General features: G+C 38.2%; 1 pseudogene; it reads right to left on the bottom strand.

The window, feature by feature from the left end:
• Positions 1–369: 369 nt before the first annotated feature.
• Positions 370–12525, bottom strand: part of LOC115419949 (cadherin-22-like) — a 77040-nt pseudogene continuing 64884 nt past the window's right edge.

Raw genomic sequence — 12525 nt, 5'->3', positions numbered from 1 at the left:
CTATATTTTTGCCCATATCTTTTTGTTTGTCGATCAAATTTCTGCACCGATTTTCATGTAATGTCCTTCATAGGTGGGGCAACGTCACATCTTGGAGCATATCTAGAAAAAGAAACAGATCCTGGATATTTGTGTTTCCCTTTGATTGACAATGGATTACTGAACTGTGGGGTCTTGGCGGAGGTACGCTCTACCCAGTACCCTTGTAGTAGTGTTTCTGCTTTTCTTCTGCTTATCTTAAATTAGTTATTTTACAAAAGTGGTCATAGAAAATAAATACAATATTTCCAAGGATGTCATATTATGTGGACTCAGATGTCACCTCTGTGTCAGTATTGTGTAAAGTAATGCCACTGTAGTCCTTCATCGTCTTTCTTCTTCTTTTTGTCTCACAGGTTCTGTAATGTCCTCTTCCTCTCACTTTATCTTTAGCACTGAAGAGTTCAGAGTTCACTAATGCAGTTACTGTGATGACGATGGTGTAAATAAATAAATAAATACATAAAAACAAATAAATACATAAATATTTCCCCCTTAAATAAATACATGTTTTTCAGACAGTTTGCCTTGGCATGGTTTGACTCGTCATATCACCCTGTTGGGTGGTGTAATCTGACGGTGTTGGTACTACAGTCTCATAGCTTAAATAAAGGTTTCTGCTTATGATGTGAGATAAGGTTAAACATCTGTTTTAAACAATGTGTTGGTTGGATATCTCTTTTGCGTTCCACTCTCTCATACCATCAAAAGAGCCTCCAGCAGTGTGTAAGTCTGAAAACTCTCACAAAAACCAAACAGAAGTGTGTAAAAATCTTCCAAAGTTAAAATTTCAACACCGGTAGTTTCTTTTCAAAGAGATAAAGATGCGGTGCTCTGTCTTTGTTGCAAGCACAGTGCTGGCTCTGATGAATTCAGAGGAATGCCAGAGGGTGAGAAGAAGAGGCAGAGAAGAAGAAGGAAGAAGAGGACAGAGGGGAGTTTAAGCGTCTGTCTGTAGAGGAGCTGTGCTAGGACCCTTCTTCTTCAGGGTTTCCCTGAGCGTAGTAGCCTGCCAACTGGCCTGAATCGCGGTCCCCAGTCGCTGAGGTACGAGAAATCCTGCTCGGAGGTGGTGGACAGCGTGTGGATGGAGCTGAGCGACAGAGCTGGTGAACTGGTGCCCTCAAAGGCGTACGTCTGGAAGGGAGTCATATGGTGCACAGATAGGTCAGCATCGGCCTGCTCCACCTTCTTCCGGATGTAGCCTTTGAATAAGGAGAAGTCTGATGCTGCCTGCCGCCGCCGCTCCCTCTGTGCCGCTGCCGCCACTGCCGCCGCCACCGCTCACCCTGCTCGCCTGTATCCACTGTGGCAGCGAGCGGATGTCCGGCCCAGAGTCACAGCTCTTGGCCTCAGGAAAGTCATAGAGGTTCCTCAGAGCACTCATGTCGTACGCCTGAGTGTCCTGCTCCCCTCCGCCTTCATCATTGTACTTGATGACATTATCTTCTCATGTCTTCCTCATCCTCTGCCATCCTCTGGCCCTTCCTGTGGCGTTTTAGGGTCAGGATCAGCAAAACGAGGACTGTTTAAGGAGAAAGAGAAAGGGGAGAGAGGAAGGATTTAGACGACAATGTCTCACAGTTAACATGTTAGATATGCAGTAGAACACAGGTGTCAAACAGGCGGCGCAGGGGCCAAATCCGGCCCGCCAAAGGGTCCAATCCAGCCTGCTGGATGAATGTGTGAAATGCAAAAATTACGCTGAAGATATTAACAATCAACGGTCTCAAAATCATTTGAATTCAGGTTCCACATACAGACACATATAGTCCAATTAGATTTCAAGTGGGTCAGACCAGTAGAATATTATCATTATAATCTATAAATTATGACAACACCACATTCTCTCTGTTTTTTGGTGTAAAAAAGTTAAATTACATGAAAATGTTACATTACCAAGCTATACTTTTACAAAAAATGTGAATAACCTGAACAAATATGAACAAATGGAAATGTCTTAAGAAAAGTAAATGCAATTTTACCATGTTCTGCCTGTTACTAAATGTTCTGTGCGATTGTAATGCACGTGTAAATGATAAACTGATAAACCGAGGCAGAATATTGTTAAAATTGCACTTGTTTTTCTAAAGACATTTCAAGTTGTTCATATTACTCAGATTTTTAGGGAAACTTTGGAGATGTAAACCTGATCAAAATATAATTCAACTTTTTCACTGTCATTATTTTACTGGTCCGGCCCAGTTTGAGATCAAATTGGGGTGAATGTGGCCCCTGAACTAAAATGAGTTTGACACCCCTGCAGTAGAATGTTATAAAAGCTATGAAGTAAACAGGCTACTATTTTATTCTATTTTGGCTCCAGAAACTAATGAAAACTATCGCTTTCACTCATGCAATGCACTTGGCAATGGATGGTAATTCATGTAGAGTTTGATGAGGTTCACGGTTAAGCACCGCTACAACGGTGCACTGTACTACAATTACTGTATTATGCTTGTGTCATGGTCAATAATAGACAAAAATCATATATAATAGAGATTATGAAAAAATTGTATAAAGATAGAATCCACTTTTTATTTACACTTTCACCTTACAAAATAATTACCTTGACAAAAAATGACTTTTTTGCCTAAATCAAATACTAAATTTCTGTTTGTTTGTTTTTTTTTTATTTCCTGAAAAATCTGAAGAAAAAAAAATTATTATTACTAATTATTTTACCCATAAATAAAGTGGCAGTTCCCAAATTGTTTTTACCCCTACGCTTAACTTTTCTTAAGTGATTTATCAACATTTCTTATAATATTATCCTCTGCATTTTGTGTGTTTTTTTTTTTTTAGTGAATATCAAGTATTTTCCAATATTTAATTCACTGATCATCTAGACGTTCATTAAAGCTCAGATTAAAGTTGAGGGTTATTATATCAGAAACAGAGAAAACTCAAGAAAAAGTGACTTTTTCAGCAAAGACACCAATAACTGAACTTAAAAACAAGTGTCTCCATTTGTTGTCATTGATTGAGCTCCATGGGTTTTACTGGTGAATGTTGTAGAAGATGACAGTGTTTCCACTGTAACTATGGAGCCTCTGAACGTCAAAATCATATCTGGGTCATATCTGATGACCATGAAAAGATGACAACCTACATTTTACCTGAATTATTTACATATATTGATAGGATTAGTGCATAAGAAGTTATTAAACATTTCAGATCAGTAGATAGTTTTGGTCCATTTGGCTGTTGGGTCTTTATGGGTTAAGAAGGTGACGAGATGACTGTGCAACACATTAACCATGCACAGTTCATGTTGGATTTGTAATACTTCTTTTGGGAAAGTTTCTAACTACTTCCATTGTAACTTTGGTTTTACCTCTCAGGGCAGAGACACAGCAGGGGAAGATAATATATTATCAAGTTTTACATTTCAAATGCATGAGCATTGATTTTTTCCCAATCCTGATTGCCTTGCCCAGAAATATGATTCAAAAAGGCTTAATGGAGACCAATCTGTACATCAATACTCATTCACATTCAGTGAAACTAAGACTTTGAGGTCCCATCACAGTTAAAACCAGAGGCAACCACCTACAAAATGAAAAATGCCATGAAATTCAGTCTGGATTGAAAAAAAAAAGGGGGGGGGGAGAATTATGATGAATGACATTATAGACTAACAGGATGGGAGGAAAACAAAGGTTGTATGCACAAATAAATCAATAAGGCTTTAATTCTACTAAGTTATTTTAATTACTGCCCACATTTGTGATCAGATAAGTCACACTAGCGCACACATCCACCTCAGGGCTTCACCTCCCTCTGAAACCTCCTCCAGATTTGTCTCAGACTTCAAATGTCATCTTCAGAAATGATGACAAAAGACGTTACAGTGAGTTATGAATGAAATATATTCACTTGTGTGTATGAAAAGCATAAGGAACAACTCAATTTGCAATAGTCTCATGCATAAACAGCAATCTGCCCCCTTTTTCAATTTAATAATTGATATGCGCAGAAGAATGAGAACAGGACAGATGAACTTATATATATGTAAATAGCATGTTATAATGATTACAAGTGTAGCAGTGTTTTCAAAACTAAAATTCATTCTAAATATCAAATAAAATAAAAAAAATACTACACAACACAGCCAGGGTTTGAAGACCCTCTCCCTTTTAGATCATATTCACTACACTAAATAATTCCACTATGTTGGGAATACACTCAAAGAATATGTCACATGCACCATCAAATACAGCAAAGATATAAAAGAAAATATGCTCTCAGTTGTGGATCATCTTCTAAATAAGTCAAAATTGATCATGTTGATACATAGACTCATGCAACAATAATAATTTCTGAGAAGTGGTTAATAATGGTGATAATAATAGCCAGGTCCAGTTCCCCTCATACCTTTCATCTCCTTCTCTGACCAGACAAGACCACTCAACCTCTGTAACGAACCTTGGCGTGAAACTGGACCCACACCTCACATTTGAAAATCACATCAAACACCTATTTAAACTTGTTTTTTTTTTTTTTCCACCTTAACCCTTCGGTATCCTGTCCAGCAAGGCCCTTACTAAGCACCAAGTGTGCCTTTTTGGCACACTTGTGGAATAATGTCCAAAAAATTTTCATACAGTTTGTTTTTAATTCTTTTACACTTTTTTCTATTTAATCAACTTGAGCCATTAATAAAAATACCAAATATTCAATAATTGTCATATTTTTTAACCCTTTAAATGCGTGTTTGTAATGTAAACACACAATTTTTTGGATGCAAAAAACACGAAATTTTTTTTTATCAATATACTACATAAAAAGTGGATCACATATTATTAGATTTTTTTCATCCTGGCATATGTCAACAATTAACTCCAACACTGGTTAATTTGCATGATCATTTTTGGCGCTGGGTCAAATGTTCAAAAATACAAGCATCTGTCACTAAGTGTGCGTAAAATACACACCTATAAATCAAACTATTAAATATTATCTGTTGATTTATTTTTCTGCTCTAATTTGAGTTTATTTTTGTAAATCAAGGTCAGCCTTAATCATACATATCAAATGGAAGAAATAGTGCGTTTTAGACACACTTGGGAGACAGATGCTAGTCTTGTAATTTTCTTTTGTTTACAGTGTGCAAATTTTAGTTGGTGGCCAGAATTTCAAACATCATGCAAAAATGAACAACTTTTGAATTCTAACCTTATTTAAATTGTGAAAAATAATATGAAGTTTTTTAACACAAAGTGCAAAGTGTGCCTAAAAGGCGCACCCGGATACCGGAGGGTTAAGAACATCTCCTTACTCTGTCACTCTCTCAGTGATACAGATGCAGAAAAGCTTGTCCACACCTTTGTCTCCTCAAGGCTCGACTATAACCCCCTTCTTTGTGGGATCCCCAGGAAATGGCTACAAAAACTCCAGTCCATCTAAAACAGCGCTGCCAGAATCCTCAAACGGACCCATAAACTGGAACACACCACTCCCACTCTCCATAACCTCCACTGGCTACCAATCCACTTCAGAATCAATAAGACAACCCTCATCACCTTCAATTGCATCCATAGAAATGCCCCGACTACCTCAAGGACCTCCTCACCCTTCACACTTCCACCCGTAGTCCTCTGGCCCCACAGCACCAACCCCCCACCCCCACCCCAGAACTAAACCTCGGACCATGGTAGACCGGGCCTTCTCCTCTGCCGTCCCTCGTATCTGGAACTCCCTCCCTGACCACCTCAGAGCTCCTTAGTCACTGGACATTCCTGTTTAGACAGGCTTTTTATGGCCCCCCATAATGATTTGTTTTATTTGCTTAGTCTTTTATTCCTGATAGAGTATATTATTTTTTATTGGACTGTGTTCTCTTTGTAGCACTTTGAAATTTCGCTGAATGAAAAGTGCTTTATAAATCCAATTTATTATTATTATAATCCTTTAAAAAATGATAATATCTCATCTCAGAGGACAACTGAGATGTGTTAGTGAGTTATATTGTGTACAAAAGTCTATGTGTACTGTTGTTTTTGAGTTACAGGCCTGATTGCAATACTCTTGCAAGACTTAGGGTTGACAACAGACCAGGGTGGGCATTAATGTCTAGGAGGTTAATAATTAAAAATGTCAGAGCCAGTACATCTATAGTTTAGGAGGAGTTTGCTGTACTTTTCTCATTTGGAGCAAAAACCAATGAATCTATTTATTGCTCCTTTAACACATCAGAAGAACCTACAATTTTTCCAGAAGATGTTATTACTTGCTTTTATGCTTCACAGTCTTATCAAGATTAAAGAGTTGGATCATGTTATTAAAAAAAAAGTTAAGAATATCCTTTTAATTTTCATGTGAGAATTTGTAATTATTGGTTATGAAAAAACGTGTGAAAAAGTGGCTAGCCCACACATCAACAGATGGATGGATAAAATATTTTCACTTTCTTTTGACTTTTGATTGACAGCAGGATAATTTCCTTTGGCCAGTCATCCATGGACTCACAGAATCTCTAATTTGTCCCTTTTATCAGGAACAACGGCGACTTATTCTAAAGGAAAACCAGCAAAGGGACATATTGCATTTAGATTAACTATTAACCGCTCAGCATCCTCTGTAAACAAACAGTGTGTTCCCTTAAACAACTACAATACCACTGGGATGACAAGACAATCGATTATGAGGCCTGAGTTGTTTGGGATGGCACATTGCTTGATGATCTGAATCCACTGATACTTCCATGTAAAAATAAGATATGCCCCGATCCAGATAAAATGGAAAACAAATCACCAACGTTAAAGCTCATACTGTATTTTAGTGCACAGGGAAAAAAAAGCCCTTAGACGAATTCACTCTTTCAAATTGACCTTGTGAGTCAGGCTGTGACTATAAAACACCATGTTTCAGCTTTACTTTCCTTTCTTTTCTGTATTATTTCTGTGCAAAGTGCAATAACCATCAGTTTCAAGCATATAATCTGTGCAAATAACGCGTTTCTACTGCTGTAATTGTCTTCATTTGGCATAATGGCCAAAAAAATGTGTCTTGTGGAGTGAAAATGCTCCTTGTGTTCCCTGCCCAAAGAGCTTTGCTGATCTTGAATGGGGATTTAATGCAGTATCTCGAACTGATAATGTACATTCGTTTTTCTCTTATATTGTTTGCTAGGCTCCACTGGGAAGCGGTGTCTATAACCATTGTGTTTATCCTTCTCTTCCATGAATGGGGAGAATTAATTGCCATGGGGTTGAGGAAACAGTCTAGTTTGTGGTAAATTGCGATGCACGCTGCCTTGCATGCTAAACAAGCTCTGAGACAATTACGATAAATTCTCACTAATGAGAAACATAATAGCAGGCAGAAAACTTGGCGTTATGAATTCCTTTGCACATTCAGGTGAGTTGCTTTTCAGTAAATACTTTTGAAGAAGCATCGTGAGGCAGGTCGAGTCTAAAGCGCAGATCTGATAAACTAATTTCTGGTGTAACATTTACCACTGATAATGTGTCAGTGCTTGTTAAGTACAGAGAACACTTGCATCTATGTTGTCCATTGAAGACCATTTAACTTAGGGATTAGCCACAGGCAATGTTCATACACCATGTACAGAAAACACCTCTGTAGAAACCATATGTACCTGTGTAAAGCTGCCTCCTTTGCATACAAAGCTGGTCCCCATGTGTACAGATGTTGCGATAAGCGTTCCTGACAAGACGGTTAATTTACCCTTGGGCTGCGCTGGTTGCCCCCACCCAGGAGTTCATCACAAGCAGATGGGAGGTAATTGGAATGGATGCATGCAGATGCTGCGACGCAGTGGAATGGATTCATCACATCAGGCCTATAAATGAACTGATGGAGGGACTGTTTGTTTGTAAGGTAATTAGGCAGAAATTTGTTTTCATTTTTCTCATCATCCAACAATTGATGTAATAGAGGTGGTCCAGCCTCTGGAGAATGAGAGTGTTGGTGGGCTGGTTAGGTGGTTGCAATGTGTGTCCGTGCATGTAGAGTGGGGATAACACAGTGGCGGGTTGTGCATTTGGTACCAGGGCCTTCAGTGGGGACTTACTTGACTTAATCCACCTCTTAATACCACCACTATGATGTCACAATTATAGACACCATCAATATTGTACAAAAAATGCAATACAACAAGGCATGGACATTTGGCGTATTGACTGTTAATGCCATTATCACTACAGTAAGAAACCCAGTTAAGACAACTCCAAACCTCTACACTACAACAACAACTGTGCTATGTACATCTTCTGGAGCAGTTCAGAACAAATATTTATTTACTAACAAGACAAAAACTTACAAAATTTAAATTAAAAGCATCATAGCCTACTCACCAGAGATTATCATTTTGATACAATATCCAACCTCCTTTCTTTGCTCAGGAAAACTTCAATGACTCTGTCATAGAGGTGATCTGTTTTAGTTCCATCAATAAGCCCTTTTTTATGGACATGGAGGTCAAGGCTCTGTCCAGTTATATTCCTGGAATAAGTTTCTATTCTCTTGAGGACAGAGAATGTCCATGTGACCACCTAGCTAGCGTCGGGGTTGTCCGACCTCTCCTCATGATGTTCGGCTATTCTGGAAAAGTCCACCTTGAAAATGGATATTTAAGTTTCCCAGACCAAAACATTTTCCTCTCCTCCATCAGCCATTGGGGGCAAAAAAAATTTACCTCAAATGTATTAAAACTTCAATTCAATTCAATTTAGTGAGCTTTACTGGCATGAAAATTGAAAATGTAAAAAATGTACATTAAAAATGTAAAATATATACAGGGTGGGGAAGCAAAATTTACAATGAACATTTAGTTGTTTTTTCTCAGCAGGCACTACGTCAATTGTTTTGAAACCAAACATATATTGATGTCATAATCATACCTAACACTATTATCCATACTTTTTCAGAAACTTTTGCCCATATGAGTAATCAGGAAAGCAAACGTCAAAGAGTGTGTGATTTGCTGAATGCACTCGTCACACCAAAGGAGATTTCAAAAATAGTTGGAGTGTCCATAAAGACTGTTTATAATGGAAAGAAGAGAATGACTATGAGCAAAACTATTACGAGAAAGTCTGGAAGATACTATTAAAGAAGAATGGGAGAAGTTGTCACCTGAATATCTGAGGAACACTTGCGCAAGTTTCAGGAAGCGTGTGAAGGCAGTCATTGAGAAAGAAGGAGGACACATAGAATAAAAACATTTTCTATTATGTAAATTTTCTTGTGGCAAATAAATTCTCATGACTTTCAATAAACTAATTGGTCATACACTGTCTTTCAATCCCTGCCTCAAAATATTGTAAATTTTGCTTCCCCACCCTGTATAGTAAAAATATTGCCAAAGCTATATCAAATAAGTTTTGCTCTTACCATCCAATCAGAGGAAGAATAAATGATGATGACATTGGGGGCCAGCTAACTGGCCCTGTGAGGTGAAACTGGAATCTGATTGGTTAAAGAAACAGTCCTGATGCTAAACAGTTGAAGTTACATGGGCCTTCAACACTCATTCTGAAGGCAGAATTAGAAGATAGAAGGTAGATTAGATTAAGTCTGGCAACACAGAGACTGAAATCTGATTGGACAAAATATGTCACATCCAAATCCACATCCTGGAAGCAGCACAGCCAAGGGAAACACTAAGAAATTAAGATAATCATCTATTGGGAATAAATAAATACACTTTCACTGAACAAATATTAGAGTTTAGGTTGTAAATGTAGGTCAGTGTTTCTGATGATGTGTAGGCCAACACAGAAGGTCTTGCTGGCCTTGATGGCCCACCACTTGTATAACAGAGTAATTTCATATATAAAGAACAAAATTCATGTGTGCGGTTACATGTGGGTGCACATAGTACAGAGCGGTGGAAGGGGAGAGTGTCATGCAATGTGTAAGATGATGAGATAAGACTGCTGCCACTTGCCCTGTTCTTGTCTGTTATTCACACCACATGATAGTTGTGAACAGACTGCTCATCCCGTTGATTCCAGCCCCCTGCAGCTCTCACATTTCACTGTCTTCATGATGACTTACAGAAGAAGCAAGAAGCTCCTATCTTTTGGTGTTTTAATGAAGTGTTTTCAGTCCATTTTCTGCTAATTAGTAACAATTACTCATGTTGTGGAGCAACATGTTGTGCTATGTGTTAAATAAATGTAGCTGAATTATGTATAAAATGACAGGTCCTATTCAAAATATTGGTGGTTACATTCACATGTATATTTTAACGGAAAAGCCCATAATGTTCACTCAGTTGCTTTGCGTCTTGTGACTAAACAAATGCAGGAATGTCTTATTTTGGCATATGTCTGGATGACATGGGTCGGGAAAGCTTTTGGGATAAAACTGAGCGCAAAAGTAGAGCTGCTCTACATCTAGACCATTCATTTGGCAGTATGCACTCACATTTTGAGTGTTGTTGTTGAGTGGTGCTGTTTGACTGTGCACAGCCCCTTATCTGCCTGTCACATCACTACTCATTGCTCTGAGCAACCCAAGTCTGCCATGTCTGGCTGTGACCAGCTGACCACACCAAGGCAGGAGGCCATGTTGTTTGACAAGAATGCCTTTCAGTGCTGGAAACTTATCAATATTTTCCTTCATCACAGAAAGTCTGTGACTTTACCCCATTCTTAGTAAAAGTTAGACAGTCACTTTCAAATACTGTGATATGACTGAACCTGCCTTAAAGCAGCGTATGACTTTCATCACAAATTTTTCTTCAAATTAGCAAAACCCTAGGGATAGCCTAATTATTACTAATCCATTAGTCTTTCCATGCTTACATGCCTAAATCACTTACCTCATTGTGAACAACTTTGAAGATGACTCCATCACAACCAGTCCGTTTGTTTACATACCAAACTGATATGTCACTTGGGGCTTTTGAGAAATTTTTTCTCAAAGTACATTGTGGAAATGGGAATTCCATGCAGTCGCAGGAGCAACAAACATGGAGACAACAAGCAATGAAACTGTGTCCACTACTGGGTCAGAAGAAATGGAAGGAATCACTGTAAGTCAACTGTCATCTTATAATACGGGGTGTGTGATTGTGAAAAACAGTTCTTAGACATCAGTTTCATGGCATTTTTGGAATATGTCATTGTGTAGGCTTATCATACACATACTGTAAGGAGCAAGTGAGCGGTGAAGATGACTCCAACATAAACACATTCTTCTTTACATAACAAACCGAAATGTCACTCAGGCCTTTCGGAAATTTTGTCACAAAGTGCATTGTGGGAATGGTGACCAAGCGAAAGCGGTTTCTCAGATTCAGCAAGAAAACGAGCCACAGTTTCAGTCCACCAGGGTTGTTTTATGGAATGAGTATAGTCAGTGGATGGCGATAAAGGTGACATTTGGGTTCAGCACTCACCAAGAGACAGCAACATTGCTGCTGCATGGAATTCGTATTCCCACAGTGCACTTCCGAAAAGGCCCGAGTGATGTTTTGGTTTGTTATGTAAACAAGTGGACTGTGTTTATGATGGAGTCATCTTCAAAGTTGTTCACCATGAGGGAAGTGATTTAGGTGCGTAAGCATGGTAAGACTAATGAATTAGTGATAATTAGGCTATCACTGGGGTTTAAAAATTTGAACAAAAATTTGTGATGAAAGTCATACACTGCGTTAAATGTGGTTTAAATGTATTTTTAAGGCTTTTAAAATTTTAAAAGTTCATATGTGTTTTTAAGAGAGGTAGAAGGTACGTTATATTACCTTAAACTGAATCGCATTTAATATTTATTGAATAAGCCCAATTTTTTTTTTTTAATCACATTTTCAACAGGGTGACCTTAGCAATCGGTAAACTTCTTATATGTAAAAAGTAAAGTTATGTACCACAGCTTTAAAACTTCTACGCAAAATTTCAACAAAAGCCACAAAACTTGAAGGTTTCACTGAAGAAAAAAAAAAAAAAAAAAAATCACCAGCTTATCCATACTGTTTTTTCTGAGTTTAACATTCCTTGCTAGGACAGAGAGATCTTTTCAACACAGGCCTTTCAAGAGACATCATCTAGACCAGAATACCAAATGATACTCAAACAGATTTTTATAGCCAGTAGAGGTTGCCTCAGATTTGTACATAACATATTTTTGTTGAGGCTTTTAAAACCACAATGAATAAATGATGCTCTGCTTTTGAAATTCACTCCAGTAGATGGCAGGGTTAATGGATGCTGAGTTTTAACAACACTCATTAGGAAAGCTCTGAAAAGAAATAGATAGCAATGTTAGTCACAGTTAACGCTAGCTGGTGTCAGATCATCCATCATTCACTGCCTGCACGATGTAAAACATGTAGAGGCACTAGCGGGGGAGACAAAACACCATGACAGCATTGTCGTTTCTTGCTGTCACTGCAGTGGGATGCTAAGACATACAGTGGGGGTAGAACGAAAAGCTAACTCATAAAATTTTCAGATGTGACAATACAAAACCTCTTCAGTCTCTGAGAGGGTACGTGTGCACATACGTGTGTGT

The sequence above is a fragment of the Sphaeramia orbicularis genome, chromosome 5 (assembly GCF_902148855.1).
Source record: "Sphaeramia orbicularis chromosome 5, fSphaOr1.1, whole genome shotgun sequence".
Classification (NCBI taxonomy): Eukaryota; Metazoa; Chordata; class Actinopteri; order Kurtiformes; family Apogonidae; genus Sphaeramia; species Sphaeramia orbicularis.
The sequence above is the reverse complement of the archived record's forward strand: the minus strand, read 5'-3'. Positions and strand labels throughout refer to the sequence as shown.